Source organism: Falco rusticolus, chromosome 2 (assembly GCF_015220075.1).
Source record: "Falco rusticolus isolate bFalRus1 chromosome 2, bFalRus1.pri, whole genome shotgun sequence".
NCBI lineage: Eukaryota > Metazoa > Chordata > Aves > Falconiformes > Falconidae > Falco > Falco rusticolus.
Genome location: NC_051188.1, coordinates 119,002,309 through 119,026,553, shown reverse-complemented (window position 1 = coordinate 119,026,553; position 24,245 = coordinate 119,002,309). Strand labels below are relative to the sequence as shown.

The 24,245-nt window shown below is 41.8% G+C and overlaps 1 long non-coding RNA gene across 1 annotated transcript in view; it reads left to right on the top strand.

The window, feature by feature from the left end:
* Positions 1–23,967, top strand: part of LOC119142620 — a 29,266-nt gene extending 5,299 nt beyond the window's left edge. The window contains exons 2-4 of the long non-coding RNA XR_005102354.1: positions 16,307–16,505; positions 22,246–22,293; positions 23,104–23,967. This is a non-coding gene — a long non-coding RNA (uncharacterized LOC119142620). The remainder of the gene's footprint in view (positions 1–16,306; positions 16,506–22,245; positions 22,294–23,103) is intronic.
* The last annotated feature ends 278 nt before the right edge of the window (positions 23,968–24,245 follow it).

Sequence of the window (24,245 nt, the reverse complement as noted above, 5' to 3'; positions counted from 1 at the left end):
TCTCCTGCTTATCTAAGAAACATTTATTTAAGGGTCCAGTAGGGAAAACTGAAGTTAGTATCAGATTTTTTGTTAATAGTTAGGTGCTTTTGTTAAGCAAAAGTATTTTGCCTCAAGGAAGCTAAGACTTAAGCGGAGCTGGAGCCCGAGCAGCACTCCTACCACCAGATGACACTCAGAGCGAAGTAGTGCGGTGGAAGGAGCAGCAGGGAGGCAGGAGGTGAACCAGGGCTGCCTCTTCTGCCCCCTTCTCTTATATTTCTCTTATGCCCGTTCCTGTATCAGCATGCTCTGGACCAGTTGAGTGTATTGTACTACAGTCGATCAGTTGACAATAGTCAAATAGTCTTCTATTTCTTAAAACCAGAAACAAGAGGGGCCCATGAAAATAATTCCATCCCAATCTTATTTCAACCACTCTTTGATTTTTTTTTTCCTTTAAAATGTGTGTCTATTGAACTCAGTTATTGCTGAAGGCAGGGAATGAAGAAAACATGATCTGTTGACAGCTGGTTACAGTTTGGTTCACATAAAGTGCTCTTAATCCTTGCAACAGCAGTGAGAATTATGCATTAAAGAAATGGACTGTATCATATGCAGGACTAGTAGCTAAGATTGTAGCTGAGATTGCTCAGTACTTCCTTTTATTATAATAATAGCTTTTATTTCCCTAATTGCCTATAACTTTGCTCAAATGTAATCCTGTGGATTGACACTTGTCATGTAAAGCATATACCTCAGCTGGAGTTACTGAGTTGAAATTTTCAGCAACAACAGTTTAGCCACTTCCAAGAACCAGATTAGGGGAGGAAATCTGTTCAGTGCCGTTTAAAAGTTTTATGGCAGCTCCTTTTCAAAATGAGCATATACATATAAAGGAATCCAACTGAGGCTGCCCTTGTAACCCTTATTTTGGCTTTTTCCAGCTGCTGAGCATCTGACTTTCAACCTTGACGTTGTTGTCTAGTACTTCATGTTGGTGATACTATGTAATTTCACAGTGAGTTCCTGCAAAAGCATAGATTTGATCCGAACATACAGAACACAAATAGCAGAGAAATAAAACCGTCCGGTGCTTTTAAACGGAACCTTGGTTTTATTTCTGCAGTTCTCCTGCTTTCCTTCTAATGAACATGAATCTATCTCTTAAATACATTTATCTTTGCATTAAAATCTGTTTCTTTCTACTACAATGTAGTGCTTATGCAAGTGTTCCTGCTGTTTCTTGTCCTGCTTTTGGCTTACATCAGTATATTAGGTCTTTGGGGAAAGAGCAAAATAAATTGACTGCAGCTGTTTTTTCAAATATTGGACTATCTCTGAGAAGTGTGTTTCTCTCCTCTTATCACTCATGCCTGCCTCTTCCATGGGCTTGCTAATCATTTTGTTTCTTCATAAGAATGGAGTATTTCCTCTGTCATCTCCCCTTGACAATGCAAATGGTATGGAATCGAAACCTGAACTTTTCTGTGTTTTGTGCCAGCAATACTGGCAAGCCTTTCCAGAGCCGCCTCCTGGAAATCAGATGAAAGATCGGATTAAACTACTAAACCTTCACTGGCCATGGAAGTTTTGGTTAGTCTGAGAATCTGTCTCTGCTCTGACTTCAGACCAAATCATGTTCCCTGTAACTACAGGATAGAAAGTGTTTTTCTTATAGCGGTGCAGATAGGTCAGCAATTAATTGCTGCATTTCCTGACTATTGGTACTGCAGTAAATTTTTTTAAATACTGTGCATATGGTATTGACAAACTATATATCTAAATATAATCATTTCAGAGTCATATTAATTAAATCTGTTCAAGTTTGGCAGATCAGGCTCTTCCTCAGCTTGTTTTGAAAACTTAGAAAGTATTTGTTATGCCATCATCAGGTTAAAATAAGGCAGAACTGAGGCTGAACACTTAGGAGTGTAAAAATGTGGATGCACACCCCTCAGATCTTCCAAGCTGTCCACCATTAACTTTGATACCTTCATCTGATCTGATGTACTTTACCTGTATAAAAGGCGAGGTATATTTTTTGAAAAAGCCAGATTTCACACTTTCCATGAAAAAATTTGACAAAACAGTTTTGCCTAATACGCTTATAATCCCTTGCTTTTTTGCTAACTAATGTATTGAGGAACACAGAATACAGAGTGAAGTGTCAGAAGGACCTTGAGAAGATTAAATTCAAGAAAGAAGTTTTCAAGTGCATTTTAAACTCAGGTCTCCAAAACTCATGAGTCACGAGCACTGGTCTTACAGCAGAGCCTGTGTGTGTGTTGAGAGCAGAAGAACCAGCAGAGTTTCTCTAAAGAGTTTTTTCAAAAAATCTCAAGAAGAAAGAGATCATCAAACCTCTCCCCAGAGTTTGTATGATGAGACTGTAAAGACAACACTAGATCTACTAGAATCAATGAGAGCATCGCCCTTGGGACTTCAGCAGTAACATTTATTCCCATCTTGAGGTTTTGTTCTCAGGAAGGGAGCAGTAGTGGTTTTTATGGAAGGAAAATGTGAAAACATGGAGAGTTCCGGATATTCTGTCTACAGAAGCTATAGCAATAAGGCGCTAAAGTAACTAGAGAAGAAAACAAAAGTCTAAAGGCAAACAGACATAAAAGCAGAACCAAAATAGAGGTAATAAAATGAAGGGGGGGGGGTAGTTTTTTTGAGCATTTCTTTGTTATTTTCTTTCTTGCTAAATGCTCAATTACCAACCTTACAGGCTGAACCGTGTTAATCAAAAAGAGGTGGTGGTTAGCAGGAACTCAGCAGTTGTGTGTAAATAGAGGTTTAGCTATTGAATGACAATTAAACGCTTTTAAAAAGTAAATTTCCAAGCGATGAACTCAGCCTCATGAGGGCTGGAAGGAAAATAGTAAAGCTGGATTCAGCCGCAAACCACTAACTGTAAACAAATGACTGGCAGCATATCTGCTTCCTAAAATACCTTATTAACACCCTGTCTTTAACTCTTCCGTCATGGAACAAACTCACAAAGACCTACAACAAAATACTGAAACCTCTCAGTTTCTGAAACAGCAGATCTGTAGAGTGCCTTATTTTAAAGGGAAAACAGCGAGCAGTCTAAAAAATGGATTATTCCCTTAAATTCCATTGCTGCCTTATATCCTTTAGGTTAAACTTCACCTGAGCAGTCTTGACAAATTTTGGGTCATGATCTAAAAACAACGCAGCCTAACGTGTGGCTGATGTCAGCGAGCGACGGCCGAGGAGGGCACAGCCCTGCCAGAGCGGCTCAGCTCAGAGGGGGGTCCTGGGGGTCCCAGTGCGACTGCAGGCTTGCTCTTCTGGCGTGAAGTTTGGGGGGGTTAGCGTTTCTCCCACTCATTTTTTCAGGCTGTGAAGTCAGGGGAGCCGGTGGGGGCACAGGGGGTTGTGCGGGTTCCTGACAGTGATGCAGCAGAGGCTTTTCCTCCCAGAGCCAGAAGGAAGAGGTGAAGCCGCGGTTCGACGATGAGGCAATGATGCTCCATGCTCGTCTCAGGTCCTGGATTCATCCCACCTTCCCTCCGTCTCATAACTGAAGCTCCTATACTGAAATCCTCATTACCTGGGGAGATTTGGGTGGACAATGAAGTCTGTCTCAGGAGGTACACCTCCCTCTCCATGGCCTGGAGGACCCTGGGCCGAGGGGGACCGGGAAGGCAATACTCATGATAAGTACCCAGGTGAGGCAGGTCCAGGTCTGTGAGTCAGGAGCACCCTGACCACGAAACGGGCTCTGCAGACATTTCCCTTCACCTGCATAAAGGAGCGGAATTAAGTATTTAAGGTGCAGCCTCATGTCTTAAACCATTTTGATGAATATTCCACCTTGAATTTTTTTTCCTAAGGCTTTAATTACAGTCAAGAATGGCTGTGCTACCCACTGCAGTTCCCTTAGACCCAAAATTACAGAGCATTACATTAAAAAAAAAAAAAAATGCTACGCACTGATGCTTAAAATTGAATGTCTTTTTTACTTACAGACACTAGCAGGTGTTGAGCAGGGGAGAAAAAAAAAAAAAAATCATGTACCAGGATAGTAAGTATGGTAGGGATAGACAAGAAATGTGAACAGTGCTCACACCTCCTCAGCTCTGTTGTGCCAAAACCCAAGCCCCACACAAGCTGTCTCCTTCACTCCCATTTGATGCCCCGTTTCAATTCCTGCTTAACTTCTGACCCCAGCCCCCCTTGGTCAGGCCCTCCATGCCTCCCAACCACTTTGTTTTAATCTTTCATACCTGACCTTATCAGGAAATGTGCTGGATATAACATGTAGCTGTTTTAAAAGATTCAATAAGCAGAGGCCGATGAGGACAGTGATGGAAGATGCACAACCTATGGAGAACGCCCCACGCCTCTGCCCCTTTAATGCTGATCCTGTAGCCCCACTGATTCTTCTGTCACTGTAGAGTACCCCAGGGTCTCATAATGTTCATCCTTTACATAAATTATAGAAACATACTCACTTTCCCTTTGGGAAGCGAGAGAAAGAAGCATTTTGATATTTTTTTTTTTTTTTTAATTGGTGGTGTTAGAAAGAGCTGCTGATGTGTGCCTGGGAAGAGAAGCCCTCTGCTGCGGCACTGAGTTGGGAAGAGGGAGAAGGCACTCGAGTGTTTCCGTGCTGTCCCTTGCACACTCTGCAGAGGTCCTATTTTCTCCCTTGTAGAGAAACCCTATTAAAAGATGATGATTTGATATGGAGGAGAGCCTTGTCCTTTAGGATATGGATTAAGATCACCAATTTATTTCTATGCTGGGCATTCAACGAATCTCAGAATCACAGTGTAACGATTTAGTCCTATCTGAACTTCCCTGTGCCACTTGGTCAACCCCAACCCCCCCAGTCCCTGCAGAATACACCTCATTTCAATATGCCATCCGTTTTGTTCCTACTGCAGACTTTCATTAGCTTACTCTTTATCTGCCCTGAAGTGTGTAATGATAATAGTGCTGCTTATACAGCTCCTTTCATTTTCAAAGCATTTTACAAACATTAACTAATTAATGAAGAAGGCAGAGCATCAAATAAAAAATTTTTTAATCTATTGCTGAACTGATATAGACAGATAATATGATTTGTTCACTACCTGAGCAGTTCAGAGGTGGACTTTAATTAATAGTGCTGGCCAATTTGACTGTCACTGATGATGGCAGAGAGAAAAAAAAAATCAGTTTATGTTTCTCCTACATGAGGTACCTTTTTTCAATTGAATTCATACTTCAAGGCTTCATTTATAATTAGTTCCATTGAGTGAGAATCCAGGAGCACAATATACTGATTTTCACAGAAATGAAGAAATTAAGATCCACACAATTATTTCCAAATCATCAAAATCTATGGATTTGACATTTCAGATGAAGAAATAATGTCATACTGTTTTGAAAGCTACTTTTGTGCAATTTCATGCTCTACAAAAAATCCATTTGGATACAGAACTGTAACACTTTGTGCACGCATCTCACTTTTTGGTTGATAATAATGGTTCAGCTTGGGGTTTTCCATCTTTGCTTTCAATGACCACCTGCCATCATCTTCTGCTGAGGAGCAAGAGAAACTGCCAATTTTTAACCAGAGTTAGAGTCACACGATCAAAGTAAAATAACTGGGGGGTGTGTGTGTGTGTGTGTGTGGAATCTGTTGGCGCTGTGATATGGCAGCAAAAAAGTGGTCTCTCAACTTCTTTTTGCAAATATTTATTCTCTGATTCATGATGCAGTAAGAGGAAGAACAAAAGAAGATTATCAAGCGGCGTTTCTTGTGGTGAATTTATTTATAGGTATTCAGAAAAAACTGAAGGGCTTGAGATGCCAGCACTGAAATGTGCAACTTTTTTGTCTCCAGAGTTATGGCATGTCTGTGCTGGTTAACCCGGCTGAAACCACGTGAGGCTGCTGAGCGGCGAAGTCTTGTTCTCCATCCAGAGGTGATTCTGTTTGGAATAGTTTTGCAACCTTTTCAAATGTGTGTTGTCCAGAGCAGACAGAGTTTGAACAGACCATGGAAAAGAGATGAATCATTCTGATATTATAAAAATAGTGCAAGACTTACTGAGTCTTTAAAAAAAAAAAACCAAACCCAATCCCCCATTTGGTTTGAATTAATGTGTGGGTTCCCATTACTCACGGCTGCTGGCAACTGCTGGCAGAGTGAATTGCAAAAACATGGGGGACGTTAGTACTAATTATTACTGTTTATTCAAATGCTATTACTGGAAGAATGCCTTTTGGAGAGTGGCAGTAGGCATGGGCAACGTGAGCTGCTGCTTGGGGCAGCAAGTGGGTCAGAGCCATGCCACCTGCTTTGCCTAATGCAGAGCACTGGACAGCCAAGATCGGGGTTTGTGGGGTAGCAACTACTGCTAGGGAAGGGGTTTCTCCAAGGAGTAGCAGTTGCTGGTCCTAGTCCAGCCATTCTCCTCCCCTAGCCGTGCCAGTGAGCATGTCTTTTCTGGGACCTTCCTTCCCTCTTCCTCTCCCAGCTCCATCCCTTCTCCTTTTTGTGCTCTTTGAACAGAGCAGCAAATTCTGGCCTTCACCCGCAGGGTTGCCAAACCCCGTCTTGCTAATGGGATCACAAAAGCTTGAGCCTTATATATAAATACAAATATTTTTTTATATGATAAATATATTTTATATATTCCTTCCATTCTGTTACTATGCTTTTAGAAGGATTCAGCCCTCCAGCCAAGGACCAGGAGCTGCACTGCATGACTGGAGTGACCAAACGCACAACAGTGAGCAGTCTAAGGCACGCTGCTTATTCATAGATGAATCAAAGTTATTTAGCAAATATTTGTGAATAAAGAATATCTTCCAAGGCGAGGTTCTCATCAGCAATTCATTAGCAGTAATGGGAACCTGATTTGTGACTCGTCTCTGCAGTAAGTGACCGAGTCGCTTTGAGCTCTCCCCATAGGGGTGGCCTCTTTGGAATGGCGTTTTGCTATGTGAAGATCAGGTTTTGTTTGTCTCTATATGATATCTGAGGCAGTAGATTTCATTCTTCATGGCAATATATCCACCACTTTATCAGGAGACTCTAGCTGCAACCAAAAACCAGTTTTAGAAATAAAACTTTCTGTCTCAGGATTACTGCAGTAATGAAGAAAAGTTTGAGACTGACAAGCTTGAGTCAAAGAGATCATTTCAGAAATGGACCCAGAAAACTTCTCTAAATTCTTTTTAATCTGGGTTGGGGGGAAGAGGCTTCTATATTTAATTTAATTCTTGATTTATGTGCAAATTGCTTGGCAAACAAGTTTATGCATTTTAATTACATTTCTAATGAAAAATATTTGCAGATGCACCTGTTTTCATGGCAAAGTGTAGATTGGGCTTGCAAAGCTAATATATATAATTTAGTAACTGTTGATTCAATGGTTTTGGTAGAACAGATATTGCTGGAGGAGAAAATGCTGTCACGTAATTTTTTTGCTGATACCAAGCTGCACAAGACACAGAGTGGCTGGGGCTGGTTGTTTGTGGGGACCCCAAGAGTAAAGCAGCCTGTGTGATGCATGTGACAGCAGAAACATCCCACAGTAACACAACAGGGCTGTTTTCTCTCAGAGTGGCGGGCTCACTGAAAGAGAACTGTTGATGCAAGCCCCCTAGTTCATGTGTGCAGAGACTTGCCAGGTGTATTTCCTTGCTGTTTCACCATGAGAACAACGGTTTTTGAAATATGTCATCAGTGTTGGCTCAGCTGGTTTCTGACTTGTGCTTTTCTTAGCAAAATGGTCCATGTGATGCCCCAGCTGGAGGCTGACAGTTTGACCCATATTGGTCGATACTTGACCCTAGGCAAAATGAGATGATGGGAAGTACCTTGTGCAGCGAGGGTTTGTTCCTACAGGAATCTCTGGGTGATAGGTTTAATTTTTACTGGTGCTGTATGATATGAGTTTTGCAAACCATGCTTGTTTCTGTTATTCAAAAGAAAATTCAAAGTAAAACGCTTAAATTAATGTTCACTGTTTATTTCTGCTTCATTATTTAAAGTGTTTATTCAGTACCACAATTTAGTCTTCACTGAGCTTGCAATGCATCTTGTATAGAATCGCCAGAACTATAATATAACATAAGCAAATCTAATGCTAAATGGTGCTTGTTAATGGTTGAAATTATAGTTTAGATCCTGAGAGTATAAAAGCATCATGAGATCCTTTGCACTTGGATATGGGTTTTGGAATTCATGTTAATGTTGATGAAATTTATGCTCAGGGATCTGGGAGAAAATATGCACCGTGAAAACGGGATGTCTCGTAGCTGTGCTTCACCACAATGCGTAGTGCTGAAACGATCCCCGCCTGTTGCAAGCCTCATTCAAGGCACAGTAATTATAGTAATTAATGGCATTGTAAAGCACTACTTATTTTTAGTAGGTGTAATTGCCAAGGATGATTCTTTTTAAAATGCTTTGAACTGCATTCTCTGTCAGTAAGCACAGAGGCTGTCAGATATTCTCTCCTAATTGAGAAAAACAAATCAGTCATCAAAGTCAAAATTCTTAGGAAAACTGGAGGCACAGTTCATGCTAAGAAGGGACTTGCTCACTCAGGAGTGACATTGATTGATTTTTAATGCGTCTGCTCGTGAAGTAAGATACTGTTTTAATACCTGAGCAAGGCTGTGACAAGCAATTGTGACAAGTGATGTACGGAGCTTCCCCCGTCACCCAGGTTCAGCTCAGATTGTGCTTGCAGGGGATAGCCTGAGCTTTCTAAAGATCAGTCCCTGACAGGTAAGGATCCTGTTTTCTTTGTGACAGGCTTGTTTGCTTCCTTCAGAAATGCACTGCAAGAAACTCTTACCATTTTTTTCTGCAGCTTAAATAGAATAAATACAAGAAGAACAAAGGAAATATCTAGGCATGAGAATGACTTTTGGTTGAACAAATTGGTTTCACCTCTGCAAAATCAAACAGAAGCATTGTGATTTTCTGTAGCATTTAAATGGCTAAGTAACACACAGCGGGGGAAAAAAAAGTAAAACCAGCTAAGTGAGGAATATATGAAATGATGACGGCAGGTATCCCAAACCCCAGGAGGCTTATGAGGAGAGAAGCAGTGAACAAATCAGAAAAACACAAAAAAACCCCTTTCCCATTGAGTTCCAAAACAGCTGATTTTGAAGGATAGAACAGAAGGTCAGGATGCCACAAAACATGATTTAGTAAAATAGTACAGGAGTTAAGTAAAGAAAGTAGCTATTAAAAAGGAATTAAACCCGAGAACAGTAGAATCCTAATGACACATACTCCTGGGGTGTGGATCCATCACGGTACTATCTCCATCAGTAGACCTGCCAGAGCTAGTGGGTGACAAGGTCAACAGTGTTTCATTGCGCCCAAATCCAGGGTGCAAACCACCCAAATGCAGCGTACCATTTCCTGACGTTTGAAGCCCATCATCTATCGCAGGGTATCTACAGCATCGATACACGCTTTTACAGGTGCTGAGGGCTAAGTCACCAGAACCTCGCTGGCTCGCAGGACACTAGCCCTGTGCCAGCTACCTGAAGACTCAGCTTTAAATAAGGGGGGGTTAGCTAAGAACCGAACGATTAAATTGCCATATATGACATAAAGGTAGTCACACCACACTGGTTTTATACCAGAGTAATTCGTCTGACTTAGAGAAATGTCTCCTGGTTTTTCAAGTGACTATAACTCATCAAAAGAGGAGCTGCTGTGTGGTGGGGCAGAGAGCAGGCTGCAGACCATGGGCTGGTTTAAACTGGGAAAGTTTAAGGGCAGTGCAGAGCAGTCTTTGAGAAAGAAACCACACAAGTCACAGTGAATGGGCAGCAAGAGTTTTGTGGGAATAGGTATTTACCGCGTTTGACTCCTTCTTCTTTTGTTTCCTTTTTAAAAGGTTAAGCACAAAGTCTGGGCAAGTCTGCCTGGAGAGGATGGGGTGGGCTGTAGCATGGAGCAGATGAGAAGTGTCGGTGTTGGTGCTGTCAGGGAAGCCAGCCCGCCCTGGCTGCAGGGCTGCGGGGAAGGGCCATTTGCTGCGTGATACTCCATTTTGTTGCGTGAAGCTCCGATTGGCTGCGTAATGCTCCAATTTGTTGTGTAATGCTCCGATTTGCTGCGCAATGCTCTGATTTGTTGCGTGATGCTCCGCTTTGCTGTGTGATGCTCCGATTTGTTGCGTGATGCTCCGATTTTCTGTGTGATGCTCCAATTTGCTGCATAATGCTCCGATTTGCTGTGTGATGCTCCAGTTTGCTGCGTGATGCTCCGCAGGGAGCAGCCAGCAGAGGAGGAGGGCTGTGCTGCAAATGAAGCCCCTGGGTTTGCTCAGCCAGCCACCTCCGACACTGTTCTCTGCAAGTTGTCCCAAACATCCATTGACACAGTGGCATGTATATCCAGCTAAGCTGGAGAGAGCCCGCAGTCGGTGGAGAATTCAAAGCATTTAGTTTCAGCATGCACCGAGTCCAAAGGTGCTTTTTTCATTGTCTGTTAGAGTTTGGGGTTTTTTTTAGTTTTTTGGTTGTATGGGGGTATTGTGTATGTGTGTGTGTCTGTGGTTGTTGTTTCTCAGAGGAAAGAAATCTGTCTCAGCTCACACAGGTGTTAGTATGTGGACAGAGTTAGCCTCAAAGCAGCCATGTAGGCTGACAGACTAGGAGCCCTTTTGTTGTTCTGCTCCGCTTCTGGTTTAATATCCACACCTCACGGAAACCCAGACACAAATAATGAGGAGGCGAATGGCAAACGCATTTGTGTCAATATTTCCATGTTCCGATGATTTCTTGAACAGGACTTTCCATGGCTGTGTTTGCAGATCAAAAAAAACTGCAGGGAATAATGCAAGTATACTAATGTGCTAAAAGCGATGGTCAACAAGTAAGGGCTCAGCACGTGTGCATTTTAATGAGGTGTTAATTGAGAGTAGGGTGAAGGTAAAGGGGAAGCTCAGAGAGGTAGTTTGTTGGATTTATGGAAGCCAGAACCATCTAAATGCTGGGATGTCTAATACAGAATAAGGACAAGTTCAGTTCTAGTTTTTCCTACTTCAGGCTGTTACAGTTACATTGGTTGGAACATTTGTAATTGATTTACTAAGAGCTATCACTCCAAGTTCAAAAAAAACAGATGGGGAGTATTTAATTGCTGAAGCAGGGCCGCCCACATATTTACATATAGAAAACGAAGGAAGCAAAATATTCATTCTGACCATGTCCCATTCTTTAATCCTCCAGTTACACTGAAAGTTTGTCTGGTGCTTTGTTCCCAAATCACATCGCAAAACACTGAAGTCATTTTACAGCCTTTCCTTTTCCCCCTGAAGGAGTGTGGCAACACCATACTTCCATGTTTCAAGCGTTTCAACCAAGGAGAAAGTCATATGAAAGGCTCTCAAAAGTGCTACTTTATCTCTGTATTCACTATTCAGGCTTGAAAGCAAACCCTTTTTTGGCTGCCTCACAGAATAAAATATTTAAAGACATGACTTTGATTTCCTACTTTAAATAGAAAACAAAAGCACCGTTTTTAAGACGCTAAATCACTTTTTACTCTGATACTGCATTAGGCTCACTAGAGACTTGTGTCTGTCTCAATTTTCAAAGTACTGCGAGAGGTTTTAGTTTTGTAATTCCTCTTTGGCTGAATCCCTTATTCCCTGCTTTGAAATGTAGTAAAGCTGAAAAGTCAGTCCTGTGATAGCTGGGAATATTCTTGTGGGGTTTTTTCCTGCAAAACTAGCGTGCATGTAGCTAATGGGCGGGTTTTTGTGGTGCCCTTAATCTACATCTGTAAATTGAAATGAAGCACTGATTTTTTTTGCAGGGGGGAGTTATTTTTTTCCGCAGTGTAAGTCTCTCCCACATCTGCTCGGTCAGGGATAAAACTGACCCGTAGGCTCCGGCTGGCAAAGGGCTGCAGGAATTGGGCGCTTGTATGACGAGCAGATGAAGAGGAATCCCTGAGTGGCAGAAAGCCAGCATCAGTATTTTACTTACACGATCTCCTGGGCGATAATACCCTGAAGAAGAAACAAATGTAGCTGGAATAAGCATAACAGCATTTGCTGAATTATTGCCAGCCCATACTAAGTAAAGCAACTCAAAACTTTTTTTATAGGAGACCCAAGGTCCCCTTCCACCTGGCTGTTACTGGGGGGGTGCAAGGTCCCGTGTGATGTTAGGATCAACTTTGTCCCTTTATTCTGTCCCAAGCATGAGCAGGTAGAAAACCAACAACACTTTCAGCCTGAACCAAAGTGTCACTGGAGGGGCTGCGCTTTGTGCAAGCTCATCCTGCAGGGCTGGCAGGCACCCAGGACCCGCAGCACTGATGGCCCAGGTGGCTACTGGGTGTGGGCTGGCTTGGTGACAGCGTGGCTCTCAAATGGGGCACCTGAGCCCCCCTCAGCCCCCCTCAGAGCCGTTCAGCTTGCCCTGCTCTGGGGCAACGCTCCCACACAGCACCACGGGGGTCGGTGACCGAGCATCCTGGTAACGCAAGGTCTGGGTTTCTCTTTTGTTCAGTCTGGATGAAATCAATGGCATTACTGAGAAATGTAATACGGTTCAAAAGTTGTTTACTCCAAAAGCCTGTGGAACTTAATAGAATAAAAAAAAATAATTTTTATGCATAACAGGTTTTGAGCCACCTGTAGAATTCTCTGGCAAAAAAGTTATTCCCCATTTCACCAGTTTCAGGAAGTTATTTTGAAGTTGCTATTTTCTACAAAAACTTGGAGCGCTTATTAATAACCACAAAGGTAACAATCAACAAATAGAATAGAATATGGGTAGATACACCAGCAGGAAAAAAACCCCAAGCAGAATGAGCAAAGGTTCATAACTCTTTTTCTCTCCCACATTACTCCTGCAGCTGCCTCACCTAGACCCGCCCCCTGCACTCTGCCTCTGGTCCGGGGGCATCCCAACTTACTGTGGTGTTAGCAGCTGGCCTGGAAGCAAACCATTCATTTCTTTAAACAGCCAATAGCTTATACTGTTAAAATGGCTTTTTTTTTTTTATTTTAGTTTTACTTACTTTCTGTAATCTGAAATTCCAGTATTAAAAGTTTAGAAAACCTCAAGGTTCAACATAGTGGAATATAACTACAGGTGTGCTGGAGACTGGGCTTTTGACATCCATTTTGAATAAATTCCATTAACGTTTTCTAGGTTATACTCACCTACAACATGCAAAATCATGGTATGCCAGGATCTGCTCTGGGAAAGAAAGGGTTGGCCAATAATAGATTTCACTTTTTGAAAATGAGAAGAAAAAATAATATTCATGAAACGTGGTACAATAATAATTACATGGAATTGGTGTGCAAATGATAATGTGTGATTGAATACCTCCTTTACTGGAGATTCTACTACTATGGTAACAGACAAAAAGCCTAATATATTCTGACTAATCAGGATTGATGTTAATTAAAGAAGAGTTCAAGATAATGACTTCTCATTACTATGTGATAGCTAGAAATAGATTGTTCTACCTCTAGGTAAAATAACCAATTAGATAACTTCTGTTTTTAAGGACTTCTTTTTTGAGAAGTCTTATCTCATCCTCTGTTCTTTTTCTGTTGTCAAAATATTAATATGTACATGTCTGATTTTTATCGCTGCTCATCTAGATGCACTTCTTTCAGTGGTTCTCAGACTGCATTATTCTTGTACTTCAATGGATTTATTTTTTCCTGTTGCTGTAAGGAAAGCACAGCTTATTGGTTAAAAAATAAACAAACACAGAGACACTAGGAATAAATCCTTGGGTTATACACTGGAAAATACAGATAATGTGAAGCAAAGGCAGAGTTGAATCCCTCACAGAAGTGGTAGAGATTCCTTCGGAAAAGGAAAAAAACCCTTCAGTTTTGTCTTTCTAGTTATTTGACTGCCCTGATAGCAGAACTCAGGGATAGTAAAACCCCCATTTGGGAGGTGTTGCCCATTTCTGCAGATAGTAAAAAGCAAGAAGGCAAAAAGCCTCTGAAAAAGCATTGGCTTTCCAATCTTTTCCTAAAAGCACCATGAGCGGTGGTTTCAGCATCATCACTCACGTTTCTCATTGGTGAGGGCGTAAGGAAAGCAGGAGCCCCTCCAGAGCCTAGGTGCTGATGACCTGGCACCAGCAGAGCTCCTCGGCAAGGAAAGCAAAAGAGGCTTCGTTTCAGTGACTGGTTCCACCAGATTTCTTCTTTTTCCTGTTCTGCCTTTCTTGGACACTAGATTTTTTAAAAAAGTTCGAGAACCAAGGGCATTAAACAAGGTGGGCTGCATCATCATCAGCCTATAATCATCCTGAACAGTCAAAGGACGCAGGCTGAAGTTCTGCCTTCCTCTGCGCCCCTCCCCAGGGCGACCCCAGCACTGCAGCGGCTGGTGCAAGGGCAGATCGGGAGTCACACTCGGTGGAATTAAGCTGTTGTAATTTTGAAAGAAACATTTAAAAATGATGGTTTGGTGATACTAAGCATTTAACAAATGCTTTCTGGAAGCGCGTACAGTCATTAGAGCTGTGCAGAACCAAATAAAACTGAAAACTTACTGGACAGGAGGTTTCACTGAAAACCAGGCTTACAAATTGTTTGGAAAATCTGGTTCAAGACTTTAACAAGCAGGATGAGCTTTGAGAGAAAACGAGCTGAATTTTCAAAAAACATAGTGTTTCAGGGGGGGGGGGGGGATAGTTGTAATTAAGCTACAAGAGCTTCCAGGACACTGCCTATTACTACACAGAATACATTGGCTTTGTTTAAGAATTCCTTTGAAACCAGAGATTTATTCAAACCCAGAAATACCAGGTGATGCTTAAGGTGCACAGATACATGTGAAATAAAGCAAGAGGTGGTCTGCTGCAGTGCACAAGGAAAACAAAACCTGTGATCACAACAAGAAGGCGATGGCATATGCAAATAGCAAAGGAAAAAGACTGATGAGTTTACCTGTTCCTGTTTGTGCTTACATAAAACTGTTCCTTACAGTATGTCCTTCACCGTTTTGTTTTGCCTTGCTGTAAATTCCACTAGAAAACTCCGATAAGCAGGACCTCATGAAGCCCATGCAATCTATTACAAATGGTTGGAGAGAAACTGGTTTAGAAACTATTAATTTGCTTAAGAATGAAATGGAGTGAAGCACCAAAACACTAATGGAAACGGAGTTTGTATTAAGTGTGGAAATGTAGCAATATGTCTTTGAATATAGTGTATAGATTAGAAACAGAAACGTTCTCAGACAAAAGGGAAAATATGTTTATGTTATCTGTAAGGATAGAATAAGGAACCATTTGCATCAAAGGAATTAATGAGTTCGCATTGTATCCCTGGATTCACTGTGTTCCATGATACAGCTGCTTCGAACTGAATAGCAAATGCACTGTTCCCTAAAAGCAGAATTTGTTGCCACCTGAAATAAATCTAAAATGTTGACTAACTACTGTCAACAGAAGGCCAGTGGCACACAGCTGAGACATTAATCACACACAAATTCTCCAGCCAGGTCTTTATAACGTTTTACAAAATTGGGCCAAGCTATAAAGGGATGAACAGGGCCCTTTCAAACTCACCTGTGTTGCTTTTTAATAAGGATGTCAGTGTAGACTCTTCTAAATTGGATGATGAGATAGCTCCTTGAGTTTTGCTACTTTAACTCATTTAAAGAAAGTAGAAACTAGTGTGTGGGAGACATCTGGTGACATATAGGGATTCCAAAAGCACTTGAGAAGCTTGAAAATAATTTAATTATCCTTGTATCACACTGGTTTTCCTCCTGAGCTCCTGGGAACTGTACAGTTACCATTGTGTTCATCCTAGAATATTTAAGGCCCCTGCCTAGCAAACCCTTGGTTTACAGTGAGATTTCTGTTTTATCACATAAATTATTGCCATAGATTGAAGATCTAATGGAAGTCTTTTCAGCTTTCACCAAGTACCAAGGAACATGCATCGTCTTTGATGAAGAAGGGGCAAGTATAAATGTTAGGTTACAGTCATTATCTGACTGGGAGAAAAATAATTAATGCCATATTCTGTACCAAGAGAGCTTCAGAACAAACAAAAAACAGTTGGCTTTAATGAAGAAGCTGAAGCAAGAGAAGGTTACTTAGCAAAAAGGTGAATTAAGGTGCTGTTGGAAATCTCATTAGTGAAAAACAGAGTCAGACGATGAAATAGAAATAACAGTCCACTAATAACTTTCTTAAGTTACTTAGGTGAAAGAGAAAATCATCTTCAGTGTATTTCTTTATGAAAGAACAGCTCAAGCAATATATCCCAATTTCAATACAGTCTGTTTTGTTCATAATACGCTTTTCTGATTCCAGATTAGGCTTTTCAGCAGACGAGCAATAAGCACCCTGCTGCTCCTGTGTTACCACTCCTGGCAAGACACAGAATGTCAATAAGGACACTGCCTCCGAAGTGCCGCAGCAAGGAAGGAACTACGGCTGCCTAGTGTGGAGTACGCTGAGTTAGAGCCGGTCCATCCCAGTAGCTGCTGACAATCCAAGCAACATGTTACTGGTAAGAAAATTAGGATAACCCAACTAAGCCATGATTTCCAAGGAGTTGCTTGCCATCAGATTGCGGCATGGGATTGTTCCTGGGTAAATGTCCTCAGTGATGTCTTCACACCCAGACTTGTTGTGTCATTCTGTCCAACCATGACAGTGAGTTTATTTTTCCAAAGCTTAAGAGCTTAGCAATTTCTTTTTACTTTTTATTCCCTCCCTCCATCTTTCCCTTTCTTCTTCCTGTCATTTTCAAGCACAAGGAATGATTCGTCTCCCTTCTTTCTTGTGACTTTCTACCTCAGGTGAACTAAGCAGAAATGGAACCATCATTTTTTGAAGAGAAGGGGTGTGATGGAGATTTGTGGGGTTGGTCTTTATCTTCAACATGCTCTTGTCTCAGTTGCAGTTTCCTAGAAGCCAGCGTATTCTTCACAACATTTTCACAGACATAGCTTGCAATTTCCCTTTTCACATTATTGATTCCAAGCATTTCTTGGATACATCTGTAGATGTTGAAAACACTGAAGTCAATAACAAGCTTGGGTAGTAGAGTGAACAGCGCTAGAAAGGACCGTAAACAAACTCTAACACTGGTCTTACAAACCAAGAATAGAACACAGCAATAGCCCTCATCTCTATTTTATCTTTCCATGCAGCGAGAAAACTTAGCATATCTGAAAGCAGTTAATGAAAGCAGTATAAAACTAAATCTACTGTGGCTTGTGGCCAGCCAAATATGCAGTAATAAGCCTGTTAAAATCAACAAAAAGTACTTGGAATTGGCCAAGAAGCATGCTACTTTGGACGGACTGGAGGGTTGTATGTAGAAAAGGAATGAGACCAAAACATTGCATTACAGGAAAAATGTGATAGTGGAAAGAAAAGCAGTAGGGCTTCGGCTATGATTTTTAGCTATGTTCTTTAATGCAGCAATTAGAATGGGAGTCAGGAAATACCTCTGTAATCGCTGACATGATCTCAAGCAAAACGCTTGCCATCTGGAGTTTTGGTGTTCCTACCTGTAAAATCTGAGAAACACCTGGAAATTCACAAGGGAGAGGTGCTATATATAACATCGAGAATATGCTGTTCAGAAGGGCTCTGCCTATGGGCCGTATGTGATTCTTCACTCATTGGCCCAGGTCCTTCTGAAATTAAAGATTAAACTAAACCCAGCAGCTCAGATTTTAGTCCCTCGGAATTGTAAGGGTCAGGAAGCTTTGTATTTGAGCGTGCAACTGCATGTAGAGCTGGAGGGAACCTAAAGAAAAAATAAATCCTTTGAATTACCAAGTCAATAGAGATGTCACGTGCTGTGGTTTTGGCCTGCTTACTTATGCGGGGTGCGCGGAGTCCTGTCTGCTGTCCTGGGAAAGAGCTGTCAGAATGAGTAGAAGATAGTCTACAATGCTGTATAATGGAAATATTTGCCAAACTTGTCGTTATTTTTCCCCTTTCGTTTTGACCATCTTCAATAACTTGCAGTTTTCAGAGGACCAGGGAAGGCACTCTGAAATGTCGATACTGGTGTTTCTCTGTCCCAGCCTTGCCGTGCTGAGCAGGAGCAGCATCGCAGAGTGGTCTCTTGTGCTGAGTCGTGCTGCTGAGTCCCACCAATGTGCTGCAGTGAGGACAGTTTTCTGCCATTCATTCCCTAAGCCAGAAAGAAAAGAAAGTGATTCTGGCTGGTGCCAGAGTCCCATATGGAGAAAACTCTGTGGGAAATTTCTAAAGGGTGGTAAGGAAAAAACTTAGGATGAGCTGATGGGTTCACTGCTGTGGCTGAAGTTATAAAAAAAAACCCAGTCTTAGTCCCTGGGTGTACTTCGGGAATTCAGCCGTCCATTTATCCAGCTGAATTAAACTGCTGAAGCTCCGCTGATTTCAGGAGAATTGATGAAGATGTGACAATTTGCCTTGGCTGATGAGATGGCCTGGGATACCGCTTTTGATGCCGAGAGGGAGCTCAGTCTGCTGAAAAAAGAGCTGTCAGCATGTCGTAGTGTTTGTAGGATTCGGTGCATAATGTCACTTCGAGAGACGGTAAGGGGAAAAGGAGCCACTGAAAAGCAGCGGCTGTGGGCAGCAGGCCAGAAGCAATCATTTCACTGCCGTATCCATTAAAAGAAAAAGGGGGGGGGGGGGAACATCTGCGGCAGCTAAATTGGTATAATAAAGTCAGCAGACGAAAGCAAAAAGATCAGAAGAAAAGAAACACAAAACATAGAAAAATGAAACTGGAGAAGTTTAAACGTGCTTTTTATTTCCAGAAGTTTGCAATGGAAGAGGAGGGAGGAAGATATTTTATTAAAAAAATATGAAGAGTCGAGACTGTTTCCTCCTCCTGTGAGGAAACTGCTGGCAGAAGGAAGCCAGAGCTGTAGCACAGAGTATTTCTCGACGCTCCCAGCCATGGGAGAGAGAGAAACCCTGTCACAAGAGAGACCAGGGCATGGCTGGGGCTGGAGAATCTCCAGCGAGGTGCCATGATTTCCACCAGTTCTGTTTCTTTTGCCTTTAGGGTGACACTTTTTAAAAATGAGCTTCCAACTACTTTTCGCGAATGACTTCATGGCACATTTCACAAACGTGTTGATCCTTGTGTCCTGGCAAAATTCCAGTTTGGATAATTGCATCTGCATTGGGTAATTACATCTGCATAAGCTTAGCTAGAGATGCCATCCAGAGCACAGGAAGGATCCTGCACACAAGCTGCTGGCCTCAACTTTGAAAAGAGAGCTTGAAGTTTGTGTGTTGTTAAATGGTCTCGCGATTTTTAACCCAAGGGTGGCAAAATCAGGGTGACCGTGTTGCTGTCGGCTTACCGTGTGCTAATTAATTGAAGTCTGCAGAGTGCTTTTACCCCCTTCAGCGTAAACAGGGCCACATACATGTATGCTGCTTCACAATGAAAAGAGTAGGGTGCATATACGAGGGAAAGTAAAAAAAAGCAAAGCAGGAAAGGGTAAAGCTATAGAAGAGAAAGAGAGAGGCTGAAAGAAAAATGGCAAAGAAAAACTCATTGCATGCATTGTGTCACATCCAAGCTTCTACAAGTAGCCTGTGATATTATTATTACAAGAAAATATAAAAAAATTGATGGAAGGCTTGCATAAAATTTATTTTTCCTATTTTATTTTAAGGCTATTAATATACTACTGTACATTGCACTTAAAATACAGAAGCAGAACTTTGCTAGCTATTGTTCAAATACATGTGATGCTTGCTGCCTGTCGTGAAGTTCCAGCGCGCATCCTTATACAAGGTGACATTTGAAGGCACAAGACCTCACTGAAGTTCAGTGCTGCTGACGCTGAGATTTTCTCAAAATACTTGTAAATATACTGGGTGTTTGTTGTATTCAAACATTTATTCATATTATTGTGGAGGAAATGCACATATTTATGAATCGTGGGGTCTGCTTATAAATATCTAATTGTATATTTACAACTGGCATCATCAATAGGAAAGATCCATGTTGGCCAGTGGAACTGGTGCTGCTCTGATCGCCATCAACTGAATTCATGGATCACTGACATGCTGATGTCCAGTTCTGTTAGCCAAGGAAGCTTAGGGTACATAGAAAAAATTAATTCTGAAAGAAATTTGTTTAAAAAACAGTGTGTATTGTATAGGACACTTTTTGGGGCGGGCTGCTGAAGAACAGACTGGAAAGGGGATAACTTGCTAAAGTATGTTTTTGATACATGATTGTCGGTTTTCGTCAGATTGTCAGAACCAGGCAACTCCTCTTGTGATGAAATAAATCCAAATAACAAAAGCCTCCCGATATAAATAGACTATTTGCACTTAAATCATTTTTAGGTCTAGCCTACCTGGCTGTGTCTGGTTCCAGAAAATGGAATCAGCCACCCAGACTAGTACCATGTTTTCTCTATGGTGGCTTTAGCCACAAATCTATCGTTTAAAAGAAGGAAGGGGCAGAACAACTCGTATTCCCACCCCACCCCACCCACCCACCCTTATTTATTGCTGTGCTATAAAATGTGATGGTTGTGGTTTTGTTTTCCATGAATTAGTCATATTCAGAGCATCCTGCTTTGCGGATCCTGTTGCATCACATTGCCCCGAAGCATCTTCTGGGTTAAGTCAGCATTGCCAAGACTGAGGAAGTCAGAGCTCTGTGTGGAACTCCTTCAGACCTTTGGATGCCATAAAATGCTGTCAGTCAGGATTGTATGCACTGGGAACATCAGGCACCTACATCCTTTTGAAGGTTTAGCATCTGGAATGTTTCTGATCCCAGCCTCATTAGTCAGCAGTCCACGCTATTGATCATAAATAGCAGAGATATAGAAAGGATCCTAACGCAATAGGTTGAGCAGTGTGTAATAAGGTCAGGCCTTTGGTACAGGATGCATAGTCATAGACCCAACTGCATTCTGCTGAACTGTAAATAATTCAGGAGTGCAGTCCCTCTGTTCAATAGGGAATGGTAAGTAGTCAGTTGCGAAGATAATTCACGTCTTAATGGGGCTCAGTCATGCTCTGGAGGTGCCTGTGGCCCTGGACAACAGAGGGTTCCTCTGGTGATTATATATTTAAAGCACTTCAGTTCAGCGAGTCTCTTAAGCCACAATTTTAAAGCCAGAAGGATGAATTCTGTCCAGCGGGTGGACCTCTGGTGCACAGTAAGCCACAGAATTTCACCAAGCGTCATCGCTTGTGCACCAAGCCTTCTGCCTGAACTGGAGCATATCTCTTAAAAAGATCAGCGGGAGAAACTGCCTGTTTAAAACCAGGATGTTCGGTTTTATTATTATAGTTACAGCATATTTCCTAAAATTGTTGGAATGCCAGATGCCACTTTGGTGAACTCCAGATGGCGGAACTTTAATCAGTAGTGAGATGTGATTTACTAGAAATGCTCCTTTACAGCAAAAGTAGGTCTTAGGCTTCTTCTTTCCTTAAGTTTTTTGCTTTGCTCTTCCGACTACGCTTTTAAAGTTACTTCGCTGTACAAATTTACAGTAAGTATCACTATTGTAAAAAAGTACCACAGACCTAAATATTGTTTGCGATGCAGGATGAGAAGCAGTACAATTCTTTATTATAAGGGCTACCCAAGAATCTAGAACATCAGACTATCTTTTTTTTTTTTTTTTTTTTTTTTTTTTCAGGCTGAAAGCCGACTTTTGTTTAGTGTTCACAGTATGCCTTAAAGTACTTTCCTCCACTTCTCAACCTCAGGGTATTTTTTCATATGGTAACAGCATGCATAGTTTTAAATATTTGCATAAGGACCAGGTTCTCTGGTCTGCTTTGTTTTGTGCTGCCTGCAGCTTCCCAGCTGGGGTTTCTCCGTTGATGAGAGAGCATAAAATCAAAGATAGCACTCTTCTTCTTTCCCCTTTCCAGCCCACTCGCAGAGGCAAAGCAGTGGGCAGCAGCCAGAACACGATGCACTGCTATACCCATCTGTCCTGTATTCTCTCTGATCACATCTATCATCTTTATTCAAGGAGACGGATCTGCTGGAAGGAACCCGAAAGATCTGACTGCATCTTTCTATTGTGGAAGACTTTTATACTTTTCCTTTCAGCTAGAAATGTAACCCAATAATAATGTGTCCTATTTCCTCTTATGGGCCTCAGGAATTACATGATGCTGCAGTGTCGTAGAGAAAGAGTGGAAGGGAGCAGCAAGCTGATGTGATTCCCCAATTACGCCTCCATAGAGCTTATATGTTTAACCACCATTGCTCTTTTTTTTTTTTTTCTTTTTTTTAGACTCATAAGTCTGTGTGAACATCGTTCAGAAGGTGCAAGACATTACTGGTGAGAATTTTAACTATTATAACCTGTTAAGATAGCTAGAAATAATCTGGGGATGGGGGGGTCATTTACACCAAGAAGTTATATTTTCCAGCTCATAATAGCACAAATATGAAGAGCCAAAGCCAACCTTACAGCATGTATAACTTTGAGTGCCCTGGAGTTCCTCCCACCATGAATTCTGGGGTGCAAACTCTTGCTTTCGTGGGCTGCATCTGCCGTGTGGTGCTGGGTTTAACATGGCTCGTGCAGCTTCCATGTCCACTGAGCAGTGGCCGTGTGGGCTGATGCAAAGCCCAGGCGCCCACATACCTGTCCTGTTCTTCAGGTGGATCCTTAGCTCTGTGCTGCCATAGTTGCCCGGGGTATCAGCAACAACAGCTTTAATGCAGAATTTAATTAAGTTTATATTATTAAATCATTTAAATTATTTTTTTAAATAAATTAAAGAGATTTAATGCAGAAGAGGCCACGGAACAATTGACTATCAGAAGTAGCTGTAGTAACAGCTGCAAATGTCTGACGTAGATTTACGGAGGGACTCGCGGGGCGTTACGCCAGCGACCTGCTGCCCTGCCAGCCTTATTCCCCCTCTGGGCACTCTGAAGCTGTGTCCACACCTGACGGCAGACCCCTAAAAACGCCAGCTAGGTCAGAAATAGGGGTGAGGTCAACTCTACAGATGGGTTAAAGGCAACTGATCTCCCCATTTCTGCCTCTCTTCATTTCTCTCGGATAAATAAATCCTGTTACAGCGAGAAATTCAGCGTATTGATTTGGTCTTACCTAATATTTGTTCTCCCTAACCCTCAGTTACAGGGGTCAATGAACAGAACATATGTTGAAAGAAGAAGCAGAAGAGCCCTGAATGGTCAGGTTGGATGATCACCATTCGGACTGAACTCTCTGAGCCTCTGCCTCTCTACTGACATCATATGGCATCTTTCATCCCCAAATATCTCATTGCTGAATGCCTTGTAAAACTTGACCTGCCTTTCGACAAATGACTTCATGCCGTGCTGAAACACAGCTCCTCCAGGACTGCAAAGTGCTGCCCACTGAGGAGCGCGTTGCAGCATGAATGAAGATCAGATGAATCCTGCGTTGTCCGACATGTTCCAGGAGACATTTGGGTCAAGATTTTGGGGCTGAACCTCCATTCAAGCCACAAGGTTGATTGTATAGTTAAGGACAAGAGGTATTCATGAGATCAGTTTTACACCTCCCCTGAAGCGTGCCATCACTCCCATCCTTTCTCAGGGTATGGAAATATAGAATCATAGAATCATTTAGGTTGGAAAAGACCTTCGAGATCATCAAGTCCAACTGTTAACCTAGGACTGCCAAGTCCACCATTAAACCACGTCCCTAAGCACCGCATCTACGCAGGGTGTAATGGGGTTGTTAGTTCAGTATCACTAATAACAGCTGATCATGTAATTCTGCCAGGACCTGCAACTTTGTAGGTTTATCTCGGAAGTTACTGATTCTAACGCTAGTCCTTCCCCCAGCAGCCTTTTGCAAATCGATAAAATCTCAGCTTTCAGTAACAATACGGTAAAAGTGCACTTTCTTTGTGCTGTGTATCTTCTGCTGCTACACCAGTAACCAACCATTTGTCATATAATCAGATCCTTGCTGAACTATATGCCATCTGTGATCAAATGAACGATGAATAAATTCAGACTGCAATTTTAGCTAGCCTATTTTTTGTTCATATTTCGTTCTTAGTAGATTTGAGTCTTTTTGACCTTGTGAAAAATGGCTGCGTTGGAACTAAAAATGTGTTTTATTTCTAGATAATGGACTATGCCAACTTCCATTTCTTTTGGAATTCAATAGAAACTGTTTGGTATATCAGAACATTTTCTACATCCTTATTTACTTTTTCTTCCTTTCAGACTATGCTCTTTGATATAGCTAAAACTCCAATCTTTGCTCATATCTCCTGGCTC